Genomic DNA, 18,662 nt, shown 5'->3' with positions numbered 1-18,662 from the left:
GGTGGAAGGAATGCATGTGGTGCCAATCAAGTGGGCTGATTTGTCCTGGATGTTGTCAGGCTTTTTGAGCGTTTTTGGAGCTGCACCCACCTAGGCAAGTTAAGTATTCTATCACATTCCTGAGTTGTGCCGTGAAGATGGAAGGCAGGCGGTGAGTTATTTGTAGAATTTCTAGTCTCTGACCCACTTTTGTAGCCACTGTATTTATATGGCAAATCCAGTTGAGTTTCTGGTCAGTAGGAACTCCCAAGATATTGATTATGAGGAATTCACATATGCTGTTGAATGTCAAGGAGCGATTGTCTCTTCTTGGATATCATTAATTCCATGAAATTAGTGTCGCAGGAATGTTGCTTGTCGCTTTTCAGCCCAAGTACAAAGTAGTTGATTGTCTGAATTAATTGGAATAAACTGAATCTACTTTCTATATATCTTAACCTTAAATTGTTATAACACCCATAAACAGTTTAACGGTTAAACCATTCCATATCAAACCGAAACGTCAGCTTTTGTGCTCCTGAGATGCAGCTTGGCCTGCTGTGTTCATCCAGCCTCACATTTTATTATCCATATCAAAGATGGTTTTGTTTAAATTTTTACAACATAGTCACTGGGCTCGTTCCCACTTCTGATTATTGCCCAGTGTATCTGCTGCAGTAACATGAGAGAGTTGAAGCCCGATCAGATTTATGGTATGTGAGCATGATACCCAATCGAATTAAGTATTGGGAGACTGTGTGAGAGGTGATACTGGATCACATTCTATAGTGTGTATATGCAAGAGAGAAATAGAATAATAATGAATCAGATTTGAGAGTGAGCCTTCTGCCATTCTTGACCAATTGCTGTGCTGATGTTTGCCCGTTTGTGCCAGTTGAAGTCAATTTCAGGCACGCGTTCCTGTATGAAACATAACCTTGTGAGTGGATGCATTCAGAAAATGTGAAACTACTCCATATCAAATTTTGGCTTTTAAAACAACAAGCTTGCTCAGTGCACTGAATGGCTAACTCATCTGGCGGGAGTTCTGTAGTTGAACCTTCTATGCTTGGTTGCATCGGCCGTCTTTCCCAGGAGCAGTTCAATAGTTGGCCCACGCTACTTGATGAATCATCCTTATTGGATTGGTCCAAGGGCATGTGTATAGGACCAATATTTCAATTTCTTAAAGCTAAAAGCACAAAAATAATGTGTAACACTTAATCTTGTTAGAGTGAAGCATGGAAAAACGCGTTTTTCTGATGGTGTGTTTTGTCTTCCAAAGACCTGCTCCAGAGAGTGTAGTAATCTTTCTGAACAAGGTGATTAGGGGAAACAAAAAAAAATTAAAAGTCAATAAGTTGAAGGTACATGTCACATCTGAGGCACCAGGCTGCAGGTTGGGTTCACGACTGAACTGGGATTTTTCTTTATTAGAAGTGAGACAGTGTGAGAGCCTGTACTGTTAGTATCCTGTGTGTAGCTAATTTAAAAACTAATTCTGCTGGCGTGATTATAGTACTAATGTGAAGATAGCCTTAATGCTGTTTGCTAATTCTTTTGTTTGTGTAATCCAAGTGAGAACTTTAGTTTATAATAATATCTTTCATATTCTCAAGAACCAAAGCATTTTGTGAATTATTTTTTGTGTGAACATAAATGAGCAAGGCCTCTCTCTAAATTGCCAAATATGTCTCGTGGTTAATAAATGCTGGCCTTTCGAGTGATGACAACATCCTGTTAACAAACATAATAAATTACGTGCCATGGATTTTGTATGGTCGGGACCAGGATATTTGGGTAACTTTATGGTCTTCAACTGCAACTGCCTGAACAGATAATTGGACCTTGGTTTAATATCAGAATGTCTCTAGTACTGCACAAAAGTGTCTGCCTTTGCTATGGGTACATATCCTTGAACCCATCACCAGCCGAATCATAGGGAGTGTGTTTGTGATTAAAGTTGGATGCTGTTTTGTAGGTTCCAAATATTGATCCATTGGTATTACCTCTGTTTTTTACTGATACAAATGATGGTAGCTGTGAAGAGCAAAGCATGCAACTACCTCCTTAGGGCCATTAGTCATAGCTTCATCGAGATATACAGCACAGAAACAGACCCTTCAGTCCAACTTGTCCATGTTGACTAGTTGATCAAGTCCCATATTTGGCCCATATCCCTCTAAACCCTTCCTATTCATATACCCATCTAGGTGCCTTTTAAATGTTGTCAGAGTATTAGCCTCCACCACTTCCCTTGGCAGGGCGTTCCATACATGCACCACCATTCTGCATGAAAAAGTTGCCCCTTGGGTCCCTTTTAAGTCTTACCTCAAGCACCTTAACCCTATGCCGTCTAGTTTTGGACAACCCCACTCTGGGGGAAAATACCTTGTCTGTTTACCCTATCCATGCCCCCTTATGATTTTGTAAAACACCACCAGGACACCCTTCAGCCTCCATCCCGGGATTCCAATAGTGGCTTATCCAATGTCCTGTACAGTCGCAGCATGACCTATCAACTCCGATACTCAATACATTGACCAATAAAGGCAAGCATACCCAATGCCTTCATTACTATCCCATCTACCAGTTACTTCACTTTCAAGGAACTGTGAATTTGCACTCCAAGGCCTCTTTGTTTAGCAACCATCTTTGGGACCTTACCATTAAGCCTATAAATCCTGCCCCGATTTGCCTTTCCAAAATGCTTACTTTAGAACATTAGATCATATAGGAAGACACAGGTATTCAGTGGTGTGGTGACACTGGGGAAGAAGTCTCAAAACTCTCGTGGATCAGCCCTCTGTGAGGTAGGAACTGTAGTTTCTAAAGTACCAGGAACTCTGTTTATTCCAACTGGACAGAAGCAGGTCGTGGATGGCTGCCATATTACTGACTGACATTTTCTCAGCTATTTTCACGATTGAACCATAGATCGGTTACAGCATTGAAGGAGGTAATTTGGCCTGTTGTATCCCTGCCAGCACTCTGCATGACAACTCAACAAGTCCAGCATCCCACTCCCCCATTTCCAAGTAGTCTTGACAATGTTTTCTCTTCAGGTAGGTGTCCTATTGTGAAATACACCTCCACAAACAGGCAGTGCATTCCAGACCCAAACCATTTGCTCCTAAAAAAAGAATTTTCTTAGTCTCAACTTCTTAGGGTCATAGAAATGTATAAAACAGTTAAAAACCCATTCAGCAAAGGAAAAAAAAAGTCCTTCAACCTATCGAGTCCATGATCGTCAAGAAAAAGCACCAAACATTTCTGTTATTCACTTACAAGATGAGGGCATCATTGGCTAGGCCGGTGTTTATTGCCCATCCTGAGATGTCCGTAGGGCGGTTAACCACATTGCGCTAGCTTTGGAGTTGCATGTACGCAGACCAGGTAAAGATGACAGTTTCCTTCCCTAAAGGACATTAGTGATCCAGATAAGGTTTTCCAAAAAATCAGCAATGTCTACATGGTCGTCATGAGGTTTCTATTTCCAGATTTTTATTGAATTCAGATGCCGTCATCTGCCATGGTGGTTATTCACACCCGGGTCCCCAGAATATTACTTAGGTCTGTGGATTAACAGTCCAGCGATAATACTACTGCACTCCTCTCCTCCACCCCACCCCGCCCTTTATAAATCGATGTCCCTAGTCATTGATCCTTTCAAGAGGAAAAATACCTTCCTGTTTACCCTGTGTATGCCCCATGTAATTTCGTGCCTTCAATCATATTGCCTGTCAGTCTCATATGCTCCAAGGCAAACAACCCCAGTCTATCCAATCAGAGGTAGTAAGAACTGCTGATACTCGAGTCTGATGTAACAGTGTGGAGGTGGAGGAACACAGCAGGCAGGCAGCATCGGAGGAGCAAGAAAGCTGACGTTTTGGGTTGGGACCCTTCTTCATAAACGACAGCTTTCCTGTTTCTCTGTTGATGCCTGGCTAGCTCCATTCCTCCAGCTCCACATTGTGTTATCCCAGTCCATCCAATCTCTCTTTATAACTGAAACAATCTGGTTCAGGCAACGCCCTGATACATATCCTCTGAATCCACTCCAATGCAGTCATGTCTTTGCTATAATAGTGAATCCAGAACTACACGCAGTACTGTAGCTGTAGCCTAACCAACATTTTATAGAGTTGCAGCGTAATCTCCCTGTTTTTAAACTCTGTGCCTTGCCTGAGATATCTCTGATGTCATCTAAGCCACTTTACCTGTCCCTGTACCTTGAGGGACTGTTGGACATGCAAACCAAGGTCCTGAACATTGCTGCTGCTTCATGTATTTCCTTGCCTTCCTTGTCCTGTCCAAGTGCATCATGTCACACTTGTCCAAAACAAATTCCAATTCTTCTGCCATTCACCCAAAGGAGGCAATTTGTGACTACTTTCTTGAAGGTAATTGAAGACGGACAAGTTGCCAGTGACAGCTGACTCCTGTGAAAGACTGGGGAAAAAAATGAGGATGAACCCGTATTTTATAGAGGCTCATCAGACTTAATTGTTTTTGTATTACCCAGATATGTTTAACGACCTCAATGGAAATTAGTTTCAAGAGGATCATGCATAAACTTAACATATAATTGTGTTAATCCTCTGGACTTTGAGGTTACTGTAACCGCATGCTGTCTGCATTATCTTGAGTGTTTTTTTTTTAAAACATTGTTTGAGTTTGAGAAGCCTACAGTGGTCATTGTACATATGCGTTCAATAGTCATCCTCATGTTAAATTACAGACCCAGAAGTTTAAAGTAGCCAAAAGAATTTTATATTAAGTTAATTCTGATTTCAGTGATGGTGCTACACAAAATGAACAGCTACTTCAGGTTTTAATTTTAGAAACCACTTCGTTGGGGGGAACACACTTCAGTACAAATTAAACCTCTAGTGGTTTGTGGGTGGTATGAGTACTCAGTAATTTCTTTGTTAATTCACAAAAAGAGCTTTATAATACTCTGAGCCTTTTATCTTTTAGGCCTTCAGGTCTTGTCACGTAGCATTGCCACAGCATTTCATCTTCAGAGCAGTTGGGATTATGTACATGGTAGCAGTTTTCAACTGATGAAGGCTGTAAATTATCTGGATCATGTAAACCATATGAAGCACTTGGACATTGTTGTGATTGGTAGCTGACCCAAGCCATCACTTAGAGCAATTGTAATTAATTTGGTGTCAGTTATCACTCATTCATCGTTCACAAATTGTATCACTTTTAAAGGAATGCTGGAGTTTCCAAACAGATGCCGCGTGAAACAATCTCCAATGTCAGGGTGTAGTGTTCACTGTTAGGGAGATTCTGTATCGTAGAGGATAGACTGCTGAAAAAAAATCTGTACTGAATTGCTATGACTGTTGGTTTAAATCTGCCATTTCCCTGCCTCTTCCCACCCCAAGTGGACCGATATGGTGCACTGTCTTTAACTGCTTTCGTGAAATCGGTGCTTTGTCTGGCTGTGTATAAACAAAATTGTATTCAGAAGTTCACTGACCCTGGGATCGTTATGCTGTTGATGCTTAGAGTCACATTAAGTGCCCCTACCACCTGAAGATATGTGTTGCCATACATAAATTGATTAAGCTGTGTTTTAAACTTTTCAGTGGATTCAGGAAATCTTGCCTGTAATCACTTGTCCCATTATGCAGAAGGAGCAAAAGTAGAGAATTAGTGCTTGGTGTAAATGTGGCACTTTTAATGTTTTTTGTAATTTTTCTGATCTAAATGCAGCATTGCATTCCTTGTGTAAACACATAGGATTACAATGGATATACAGCACCAAAACTGTCCACATTGACATTTATGGTGGAGAAAATAACGATTAAGATGGTGCATAGGGTGCCATTCAAGCAGACTGCTTTGCCTTGCTTGATGCTGAGCTTCTGTTGCTGGAAAAGCACTCATCCCAGTAAGTGTAGAGCATTCTGTGACATCTAAATGTTGCTTTATAGATAGTGGACAGATTCTGGGGAGCCAGGAGTTTTGTTCAGGTTGTGCTGCATGCTTGCAGCATGAACAGCTTCAGCATTAGTTGCAAATGACGCTGACCATTAAATCGTCAGTAAACAGCTTTATTTCTGATCTTTATTGGATGGAAGAACATTGGTGATCCAGCTTTAGATGGTTCTGCCAAGCGCATTACCCTGAGGAATTCCTGCAGTAATGTCCTGGGGATGAGATGACTAAGCCTGTATTATACTTTGCACCTGGCATGACTATGCTTGATGGAGAAATTTTATGATTTCTGTCGACTCAAATTTTGCCCAGGCCTATTAGAAAATAATACAGCACAGGAGTGGGCCCTTTGGTCCATGATCGTGTGCCAAACATGACACCAAATTCAACTAATCCCTTCTGTTGGCTCTTGATTCATATCCCTTTATTCCTAGCATAATGTGCTTATCTAAAAGTCCCTTAAATGCCCCTATCATGCATCTCTCCACCACCCACCCATGGCAGTATGTTGCAGATTCCTACCCCTCTTGCGTACAGATAAAATCTTGACCCTCATCTCTTTTGAGCTTTTCCCTTGTCTCCACCCCCTCCACAACACAAAAAAATCTTAAATGCATGCCCCTTAGTATTAGACATCTCAACTCTGGGGAGAAAGATTCTGACTGTCAACCCTATCCATGCATCTCATAATTTTATAGATTGCTATCAAGTCTCCCCTCATCCTCTGCCATCCAGAGAAAACAACCCAAGTGTTTCTAGCCTCTCCTTACAACTCATACCTTCTAATCCAGGCAGCGCCCTGGTAAGCCTCTTCTGCACCCTCTCCAGAGCTTACTCATCCTTGCTGTAAGGGGGCAGCCGGAATTGAACCAAAGTCTTTGCTGCAATGTGACAGCCTAACTCTTGTGCTCAGTTCCCTGACCAGTAAAGGCAAACATGTCATACACCACCATAACCACCCCATCTACTTGCTTGGCCACTTTAAGGGGGATATGGACTTGAACCCCAAGATCCATCCGTATGTCTGTGCTGTACCAGGCCCTGCAATTAACTGTATGCTTTATTTTCATACTTATGCAGGACCTCACACTTGCTGGGATTAAACTCCATCTGCAATTTCTCCACTCTCATCTGCAACTGTTCAGTGTCCCGCTGTATCCTTTGACAACCTTGTACACCATCCACAACTCCTCCACCGATCTTCGAATCATCTGCAAACTTACTTAACCCACCTATCTACATTGTTATCCAAGTCATTTATATATATCGCAAACAGCAGAGGTCCCAGTACAGATCCCCTGTAGAATGCCACTAGTCATGGACCTCCAGCTAGAAAAGCACCCTTTCTGCCAAAACTTGCTCTCTTCTATGGGCAAGCCAATCCTGAACCCGTGTGCCCAAAGTCACCGTGGATCGCATGCGCTGTAATCTTCTAGATGAGCCTACCATGAGGGAACTTGTTAGAAGCATTGTTAAAATCCATGTGGACAACATCCACTGCGCAACTTCTTTGTTACTTCCTTGAAACATTCAATCAAGTCAGTAAGACATGACCTGCCCTGCACAAAGCCATGCTGTCTGTCCCCAATTAGGCCATGTTTTTCCAAATGCATGTAACTCCTATCCCTGAGAATTCCATCCAATAACTTCTCAACCACTGCTGTGAGACTTGCCTGTGTATAGTTTTCTGGATTACTCCTATTTTCCTTCTTGAGCAGAGGAACAACATCAGCTATTCACCACTCCTCTGGTGGCCAGTGAGGATATAAAGATCTTGGCCAAGGCACCAGCAATCTCCTATCTTACCTCTCTCAGTAATCTGGGGTAGATACCATTGGGTCCTGGGGCAGAGGCGGGTACCCATGGCCACCCCCTTTTGTCTGTAGGAAGTGGGAGGAATTGAAAGAGAAGTTGAGGGTGAGGACGAGCACGGCTAAGCGGATGAGGGTGTCAGGGGAGGGGGACTGGTCGGGCCTGCGGGACACCATAATTCTACTTTCAGCAGTCAAAATGATTTAAGGTGACCTACCTTAATGCTCTTGAAGAAACCCAACACCACTTGTTTCTTGATCTTAAATGCCCAAGATTATTAGCATGCTGTATACTAATCTCACTATCCTCCATATCCTCTTCCTGGATGAATATTGATGCTAAGTACTCATTTAGGATCTCGCCCCTTTGACTCCAAGCCCAAATTCCCTCCTATATACTTGACTGGCCCTACCTTCTCCCTTGTTATTCTTTATTTTTAATGTATTTACAGGATGCCTTGGGATTCTCTTTAACCCTGCTTGCCAAAGTCATTTCGTGGCCCAGTCTTCCTGGCCTAATTCCCTGCTTGAGTTCTTTCCTGCTTTCTTTATATTCCTTACAGGCCCTGTTCGATTTTAACGGCACGGTGCTCAGTGGTTAGCAGCGCAACCTCACCGCCAGGGACCCGGGTTCGATTCCCGCCTTGGGTCAATGTCTGTGTGGAGTTTGCTCCCGCAGCCCAAAGATGTGCAGGCTAGGTGGATTGGCCATGCTAAATTGCCCGTAGTTTTCAGGGATATGTGGGTTATATGGGTTTGGGTGGGATGCTTTAAGGGGCAGTGTGGACTTGTTGGGCCAAAGGGCCTGTTTCCACACTGTAGGTAATCTAATCTAAAAGTAATCTAATCTAAGCCTTACGTATGTTTTCTTCCTTTTGACTAAATTCACAACTTCACTCGTTATCTAAGGGTCCCTTACCTTACCATCATTGTCTTTCCTCCTTTCTAGGACATACTGTACTTGATCAAATTTTGCTTTGATGTCATGAGCAGTCACCCTTGCCTTATCTCTGAAATTCAGCTGCTTGGCCCTTACTTGAACCGACTGTAAAATGGTGTCTGTATTTGCATGACCTGAAAGAACCAAATTGTTGTACTTTTTTTTGCTGAGTGATCATACAGTTGAAAGCACCTTACATCATTTTGATTACTGAAAGTAGAATTATGGTGTCCCGCAGGCCCAACCAGTCCCCCTCCACTGACACCCTCATCCGCTTAGCCGAGCTCGTCCTCACCCTCACAACTTCTCTTTCAATTCCTCCCACTTCCTACGGACAAAGTGGGTGGCTGTGGGTACCCGCGTCGGACCAAACTGTGCCTGCCTCTTTGTAGATTACGTGGAACATGGAACATAGAACTCTACAGCACAGTGCAGGCCCTTGGACCCACGATATTGTGCCGAACTTTTACCCCAAATCTAAGGCCTATCTAACCTCCACCCCTACCTTATACCATCAACCATATGCCGATCTAATAGCCGATTAAATGCCCCTAATGAGGCTGACTCCGTTACCCTCTCCAGCAATGCATTCCAGGCCCCTCCCACTCTGAGTAAAGAAACTACCTCTGATGTCTCCCCTATTTCTACCTTCACTCACTTTAAAACTATGCTCTCTTGTAATAGCTACCTCCACCCTAGGGAAAAGTCTCTGGCTATCCATTCTATCTATGCTTCTGATTATCTTGTATACCTCTAGCAAGTCACCTCTCATCCTTCATTGTTCTAAAGAGAAAAGCCCTAGCTCCCTCACCATTTCTTTGTAAGACCTTCCCTCCATTCCAGGCAACATCCTAATAAATCTCCTCTGCACTTTTTCCACTGCTTCTGCATCTTTCCTGTAATGAGGCTACCAGAATTGGACACAATACTCCCGATGTGGCCAAACCAGGGTTTTGTAGAGCTGAAGCATAACTTAACAACTCTTGAACTAGATCCCTCTAATGATGCAAGCTAACACACCATACACCTAAGATAATAAGGTGTAGAGCAGGATGAATATAGCAGGCCAAGCAGCTTCAGAGGAGCGGAATCTGACATGGTCAAATCGATAACTAGCTCCTGTTGAAACAGCAGAAACTGACATGTAGAGACTGATTACAACACTCGCATTCTCATTGCTGAAACTGACAGGTACAGAATGAAACATGTATGCACATGCACAAACTAGAAACTGAAAGGCATAGATTAATAACTGCTGTCTCTCATACACAACAATATCTGATAGGGACAGATCGGTAAGTACACTCTCAGGTGCATATAACGGTACATAGAACATAGAACATTACAGCACAGTACAGGCCCTTCGGCCCTCGATGTTGTGCCAACCTGTCATACCGATCTCAAGCCCATCTAACTTACACTATTCCATGTACGTCCATATGCTTATCCAATGACATGTCAGAGAAAAACTGATAACTACACTTCCATGTTCCCAAAGCAGATACTGGCAGGAACGGGTTAATAATAACACACCCTGTTTCACACAGCGCAGTGGACATGTACGGTTCAATAACAACACACATTTTCACAGAGCGAAATCTGACGGGCGCACATTGGTAACTATACACACATTCACCGAATAAGGTCTGACAGGTATAGGCAGATAACAAAACTCATTTATTGACAGAGAGGAAAACGAGAAGCATAGATTCATATCTGCACTCATAGATATAACAAGCATAGAGGGATAACTACTCACCTGCTTGCATATTAGAAAAGTCAGTTATGGACTGAGAACTAAACTGTCACATTCACATAGCAGAAATTGACGGGTCCAGGCCAGTAGTGACCCTCACTTCTTCACATAACAGAAGCTGGCAGGTATATGCCCATAACTGTAGTCATCCTTACACAACAGACGCTATCAGGCAGAATTTGATAAATTCACTCTCACATTCACATTGCAGAAATAGGCAGGTACAGATTGATAACTATGCTCCCGCCTGCACATAGCAGAGATTGACAGAGTCAAGAGTTCTGCAGAGTCACCTTCTACTATTTGATTGATAGTCAAGAGTTTGTCTTGAGCAGAATGAAATAGTGTCACAACCAAAATGCTCAAAGGTACTGTCTTCAAAATAGCTTGAAATAACAATAGCCAGCCCAATGTGAATCCAACTGACTTTTCAGTAAACAAAGTTCAGAGAAAATCCAATAAACTGGCTCATTTTGAATGTGTGAATTCGTCACAAAATGACAAGCTGTTAATTACAGCCAGTATAGAGGAGCAGAAACTGTCATGTGGGCCTAGAAACTCTCACATACAATACTAAATCATCATCAATGAAGAAAAGGTACAGAACAATCCCTCTTCCGTAGCTACGCTGACCCTAAACCCCACCTGTTTCTCTGTTACATTGATGACTGTATTGTCGCCGCCTCATGTTCCCACAAGGACCTCGAACAGTTCATTGACTTCACCAACACCTTCCACCCCAACTTTAAGCTCACCTGGACCATCTCTAATACCTCTCTCTCATTTCTGGACCTGTATCCATCTCTGGCAACCACCTGGAAACCGATATCCATTTCCAGCCCACAGACTCCCACAGCGACCTAGGATACACCACCTCCCACCCACCTTCCTGCAAAAATGCCGTCCCCTATTCCCAATTCCTTCGCCTCCACTGAATCTGCTCCCAGGTTGAGGCATTCCACTCCTGAACATCTCGGATGTCCTTGTTCTTCAAGGACTGCAACCACCCCCCCTAACCTCAGTGGTCAAGAACGCCCTCGACACTGTGTCTCCCACATTTCCCGCAACTCATCCCTCACTGCCCCTCTCCACAATAACAACCAAAACAGAATCCCTCTCCTCCTCATGTACTACCCCACCAACCTCTGCATCCAACGCATCATCCTCCGACACTTCTGCGATCTGATCCCACCACCAAGGGTCCCTCCCCACCCTTCCCTGCTCTTCAGAAGGACCACTCTCTCCAGGGCTCCCTTGTCCACTGCATACTCTCCTCCAGCCCTACCATACCTGGCACTTTTCCCTGAACCGCAGGAAGTGCTACTCCTGCCCCAACACCTTCCCCCTCACCCTTATCCCAGGCCTCAAGTAGACTTTCCACATCAAGCAGGTGTTCACCTGCACGTCAGCTAATGTGGTATACTGTATCCGCTGTTCCTGTTGTGGCCGCCTCTACATCGGGGAAACCACCACCATGATGCCACCTGAAGGTTGCAGGAACAACACCTCATATTCCGCTTGGGAACCCTGCAGCCCATTGGTATCAATGTGGACTTCACAAGCTTCAAAATCTTCCCCCCCCTACCACCGCATCCCAAAACTAGCCCAACTTGTCCCCGCTTCCCTAACTTGTCCTTCCTCTCACCTATCCCTTTCCTCCCACCCCATCTTCTACCTACTGACCTCATCCCACTCCTTGACCTGCTTGTCCTCCCTGGACTGACCTATCCCCACCTACTCTTACCTTTACTGGCTCCATCCATGCCTCTTTGACCTGTCTGTCTCCTCTCCACCTACCATCTCCTCTATCCATCTTCTATCTGCCTCCCCCCGCACTCTATTTACTTCAGAACTCCCTTCTCCTCCCCCATTTCTGAAGAAGGGTCTAGGCCTGAAACGTCAGCTTTCCTACTCCTCTGATGCTGCTTGGCCTGCTGTGTTCATCCCGCTCTCCACCTTGTTATTATGGTACACTGATTGGCTGGGTTGCATTTAACCTGCTTTTTGTGAACAGAACATGCCCTGAAAGATTTCCACTTTGCTCGGCAGATCCAGTGTTCTTACTGTATTAGTACAGTTTGGCTAAGGGCCTGGCTTGTTCTAGAACATGTATTTCGTACTGAAGCCTGGATATGTAAGGATCTGTGGCCTTGACAGTATCCAGTGCCACTTTGTCGTTTTTTGTTCAAGATTGGTATGGTGCGCATTTTTAGTTCTTAGTTTTGTAAATAAAATTGAAATTGTAAATTTGACAAAACTAATAAATACCAGACTGTTACTGATAGTAAGCCATTAGAATACATTCAAAGATCTGGTTTATGTTAGATTTTAAAAATGGGAATAATATAGCAAATTTCTTAAAAGATAAACACTTACTCTTTGACCAAGTTTTGTTTTTGTCTTAAACTGTTACAAATTGATTTTATTCTTTTATGTTCTTCAAATTACTTTCCAGTTGGTCAAGTTTGTGGCAGATAGTCTTTAGTTGATAGCACAATGTTGCAACAGTGATGATTGTGTTAACAGGTAGCTTATGAATGGGAAGAAGCAGATGGTGAAATAATCCAAGTGTCTGTTTTGAGTTCTCTCTGCTAATCATGTTAACAACAGACTTGCGGGATGGGTGGGTTGGAGGGGGGGGGGGGGGGGGGGGGTTGCGGGGCGGGGTGGTGGTGCGGTGGTGGGCATGATTGATTTGAATCTAAACCTGCTGATATTGACTTGTGTGATTAGTCAGCTCGTGAACATGTTGGCCAATAGTCATGGGGATCTGCTCCTATTCAGCGATGGCCAAGGGAGCAGCGAGTGATTTCAATGTATGTTGAAGCAAGAAGCATGAAAACTAGTATTTTATTGGTACACCGCCACTATTCAAAGTGATTTGAATAAAACAAATTCTCTTAAAATGCAGGCATTAGTGTTGTGCCATATAGGCTCAAAACAATAAGCAGATCTGCCATTTCTGCTTTCAGTGCCACATCCCTCTGCATGATTGGGTTTATTGGAGAGCATGGTCATGTCCTAATGCTGCTTCATGTAATACACCTGCAAACTTTCAGATATTATTGTGTATGGGGCTATTCTCTGACAATCATGTCATACTTTTGACATCAAAATATCAATCTAATATGAGAGCCCCTCAAACGGGCATCAAAATTAGCTCAACATTAAGTGAGTTGTTGGGCTAAGAATCAGACAACTTCATGTATATGGGCTACAACTGAGCGTTTGTGTCCCTGTGAGGGTGATTTGGAGGCAAAGTGCACTGGCTTTGGTTGGTTAAAGCTTCCGTTGCTTTGGTTGTTAGTTCATGGTCTTTTGATCTGAGAATTACCCTTCCCTGTTTGTGATCCAAGCTTGTATCCGATTAAAGAAGGATCAAGAATTAATAAGATGAAAATAGAGTGAGAGGAAACTTGCAAGGAACATAAAAGTGGGATGGAAGAATATGTGAGTCTAAATGTACAAAGTAATAAGATTAGTGTGGACAAATGTAGATAAAGTCCAAAACACAAGAACTGATATTTTAGCAATTAATTACTGCTTTATTTCTGTATTCAAGGAAGAAGACACTGTGGCTTCACAAAAATGCTTGTGAAGCAAAAGTGTATTGAGATGGATGAATTGAAGGGTGTTAGTGTAAATTTTAAAATGCTGGAGACATTAAAGAAACTAGTACTAAAGGAAATAGCCATGGAGATAGTGGATGAACTGTTTGTTATCTTCCAGAATTCAAAAGATGGAGCCATCCTGGCAGAATAGAGGGTAGCAACTGTAACTCCAACGTTTTGTTTAAAAAAGTAGAAGGAAGAAGGAAACATGGAGTTGCAGACTGGTTAGCTTAACATCAGTTGTGGAGAAAATACTGGAGTGTACTGTAAAGGATATCATAAAAGGATATTTAGAAAATAACCAACCAGATTACAGAAAATCAACATGGTTTTATGAAAAGAAAGTGTTTGACAAACCTACAGGAGCTGTTTGAGGATGTAGAGCAGATAAGGGAGAACAAGTGGATGTGAGGTGTTTGGGATTTTCAGAAACCTAAATGATAAGATCCCAGTTTAAAAGGTAAGTGTGCAAAGTTAAAGCACGTGGAATTGGGGGTAACGTTGGCATAAAATGAGACTTGTTTCGCAAACTGAAATATCAGAGTAGAGATAGCTGTGTCTTTTTTTTTGGAGTGTGAGCTGATGGCTGGTGGAGTTCCACAGTGATCCTTGCTTGGGCTTCAGTTCTTTTCAGTATATTTTAACTAAATAAGAGCATAAAGCATAATATTTCCAAAGTTTGTCACTGACACTAAACTTGTCACTGGTGTTGATGAAGAGGCCTGAAGCCAGCATGAACAAGTTGAGTGAGTGGGTAATTAATGGCAGTTACAATATAACTTGGATAAGTGTGAAGTAGTTCACTTTGGTAGGAAAAGCAGAATGGCAACATGTTATTTTAACGGTGATAGATTAGGAACTGTTTACCAAGGAACCTGGGTGTTCTTGTAAATTAGTCACTGAAAGCAAATATACAGGTGCAGCAAGCAGTTAGGAGGGCACTTGGTATGTTGCCTTTTTGTGTTAGCTTTATTGCAGAGGAAGAGATTCTTCCTGGAGTTCCGGAGGGCCTTGGTGAAACCTGGATTTCTGTCTGCAGTGTTCATCTCCTCAGCCAAAAACAAGTATATACTTGCCATTGAGGGATGCATTAAAAGTTCAGTAGCCCGATTGCTGGGATGGCAAGTTTATCATTTTAGGCAAGATTGAATTAGCTAGGCCTTTACTCTCTGGAATCTAGGAGAATGAGAGGGGATCTTCTGGAAATTATACAATTCTGTTAGGGATAGACAGAAAGAATGGATGCAGAGACGGCTTCCCCTGAACGAAGGGTCTGGATCATTGTCACGTGGTTCATAGGAAGAAAGCTGTTTCACATTCTGAGAAATTTCTTCACTTGGCTGATTATGTACCTGTGAAATTTTCTACAACTGAATATATATAAAAATGAAATAGATTCTAGAAACTAAAATCAGTAAGCCGTCTGGGAGAGAGGAGTAGCATGGTGTTGAGATTGAGGGTCAACCATGTTATTGAATAGCAGAGCAGAGTTGATGTCTTGAATGGCCTACTCCGATTTTCTAAGTTTCTGTTTAGTCAGCTATGTTGACTTGTCTGACCTTGTCTAACCTGGTGCCAATCCAAGTTGAATGTTTGCTTTGCAAAGGGTGTGCATGTGGGCAAAGAGAAATTGGATAAAAGGCATTATGGAGAGAGCATGAAGGGAGGATTGCTCAAACTGCCACCACTAATGTGATGACCATAAAGTTATTCTGTAATTTTTTATGGTTGTATAAACTCAGTGATAGAAATCATGAGCAAAATGAGGAAGGTTAAATTTAGAAAATATGGTACTTGTGGAATTAGCATGGATGGACTGAATCGCTTTCCAAAAATAAGGCAGTGACATGATCTGCATAATTGCTTTGCACACCTCCAATGTGATTTATTTTCATTTTTTAAAAATATGGCTTTGGCTCCAAGTTAATCAACCATAATCCTTAAACAAGACACTGATACTGTAAGTCTGGAAAAAAAAGTATAAAATGCTAGAGATTATTCAGCATTCATATAGCACTCCTAGAGAATCATAGTTATACAGCACTGAAACAACATTTAGACCAACATGTCCATGCTGACCAATTATCCTAAACTGATCTATATCGTCTAAACCCTCTGTACCTGTCGGGTCCCTTTTAAATGTTGAGTAACAAAGTTAACTTTCAAGGTTATGACCATCAGATATTAAATTTGTAATATTTAAAGATTAAGCAGCTGTAACTTGCTGTGACCGTTGCTCAACTGAAATGAAGCAGGATGCTGCATTTATAGTTGTGTAGTAACTGAACAGGTTGTTAGGTGTATCGCTAATAACTTGGCAATAACTTGTCAAAGCTGCAATTATGTTATGAATGGGCTTTGCTAAAGGTGAAAAATAGCTGGTGTGACAGCAGCAAGATTGCTGGATTTCCATATGCATGCAGTGAACACACATGCAATGCAAATACTTAAAACAGATCTGGACCAGTTCCTGAGGATGACTACTATATCTGTACAAAGAAGGCAGGTGTTTTTGATAACAAAGTGTGGAGCTGGATGAACACAGCAGGCCAAGCAGCATCTTAGGAGCACAAGAGCTAGACAGAAGGGTCTAGGCCCGAAACGTCAGCTTTTGTGCTCCTAAGATGCTGCTTGGCCTGCTGTGTTCATCCAGCTCCACACTTTGTTATCTCGGATTCTCCAGCATCTGCAGCCCCTATTATCTCTGAGGCAGGTGTTCTTGTTGGTTTGTCTGACAGTCACGGACTCGGGGTTTGGAGGGGTGATGTGGACGGAAGTTGTGTTCTGTCCAGAATAAGATGGACTGATCCTGTTTAGATTTGCATAATGTAGAGGTGCTGGTGGTGGACTGGGTTGGACAAGGTCAAAAATCTTACGACGCAGGTTATAGTCCAACCAGTTTATTTGAAAACACTAGCTTTCAGAGTGTTGCTCCTTCATCAGGTGTCTGGATGTAGCTTTTGAAATCTCTTCCTATAATTACTGTACCTGGTGCTCAGGTGCAATGCAAAATTAAATGTGTTTTGGGCAACCGATGTACAGTTTTGTTGTTGAACATATTTGGAGTATTTATGGTTGTTTTCCATTCTAACAGCACGTAACTATACGTCGGAGATTTATATTTTCTAATGCACAAATCGCAGCCTCGAAGGAGAAGCCGATCTGTAGTTCTGTTTTTTTAGTGTTAAATATTTCACAGGGACTGTTTATCAAAATTCCACCTCAAGCAACTAATTGTTAAGAGAATGCTTTATTTTTAGCGGTTGCTGGGCTTGTCGTCTCATTTCCAAAGGCAGATGTATTTTGCAGTCCATCTGACAAAGCTAATCAGAATCTTGAAGGATATTTAACACCTCCATATTCTTCATTCCTTTCCATATGTGAGGAATTGTGGAAAACCAGTGCTGGGATGCTGTTTCTAGGCTGGAAACCTTTACACAGTGACTTGTTTAAATGCTGTTATTGTGCTTTATTCCCACAAGGCGTTTTAATACCAGGGACCAGAGGATTGCAACCTGTCGCACTAGTATGTCTCTAGCAATTCTGTATGACAATCTTTATACAGTGGATGTCAGTATATAATTGTAGAGACCTGTGCCCATTAGAAACAAAGTTGAACCTTATGACCTGTAAAGTATTTTAGAGACAATATCCCTCATTGCTCCATTCTCAATGTTTTTGGTTCTTTTTAATTTCTTATCTTAACAGTCACTTAAAACTTTAACTCCAACCTTGCAAGAAAATTCATAATCTAAAGAATGGTATGTTTACTTATGAATCTGAAAAGAGGATAGCAGAATCTAACAGAAATGACACCTTGAGAACATGGCATATATTGTTAAGGCATCTATGGAGGGTTTCCTGGGGAAAGGAAACAGTAAGTGTTGATGTATTAAATGTAAATCAGAATGTAGTATTTGGTGCACAGGATATGTGTCATTTGAAAAAAGACAATATGGATCTTTGAATCTAATCAGTGTCACTGAATCACCTCTCTCCTCCCATGTACCCCCCAAACACATGCGCGTGGACATTTTTCTCACCACACGTCTGGGACTGTTGTCAACGCATTGAGATTGACTACGTTGTTTAGCTACCAGCTAGTGTTGCTTCATGCAAAGACCAAGATCGTAAAAGATGAACAAGACAGTGAAACCTCACTCCATCCTGGAGACCCAGCAGTTACAAATCTGACTGATCCCGCCCACAAGTGGTTAGTTTCCAGTTGGAATTGACTTACTTTTCCTCTCTTCTTGCTCAGAAGCACTGAGGCCAATCGTAGCATTCTAGCTTGATGCCTCACTAAGTTTAATTAACAGCATAAGAGGTACTGCACGTGGAGCCTGTACGGTCAGCATAGCTTATTGTGACACTTGTTTTGTGACTATTAGAAGCTTTGTAGTTGGATATGATACAGTGTTCTACATTGGTTACAATTACTTGACAGCAAATGTGAATTTCCCATATCCAGTTGAGGATGCTTATCAATAACTTTTACACAAACATTTGTTTTTTAATCAAGACTTGACTCAAGGTTTTTTGAATCTGGTTCAAGGTCTAAGTAAAGCAGTTTTGTATCTGACAGAGAACCTGCCATTGAAATTTCATAT

General features: G+C 42.2%; 1 protein-coding gene across 1 annotated transcript in view; it reads left to right on the top strand.

The window, feature by feature from the left end:
* Window positions 1-18,662, top strand: part of larp1 (La ribonucleoprotein 1, translational regulator) — a 105,163-nt gene that overhangs the window by 16,151 nt on the left and 70,350 nt on the right. The window lies entirely within an intron of this gene.

The sequence above is a fragment of the Stegostoma tigrinum genome, chromosome 13 (assembly GCF_030684315.1).
Source record: "Stegostoma tigrinum isolate sSteTig4 chromosome 13, sSteTig4.hap1, whole genome shotgun sequence".
In the NCBI taxonomy this organism is placed as follows: Eukaryota; Metazoa; Chordata; class Chondrichthyes; order Orectolobiformes; family Stegostomatidae; genus Stegostoma; species Stegostoma tigrinum.
Note: the sequence above shows the minus strand (reverse complement) of the source record. Positions and strands in the feature narration are given on the sequence as shown.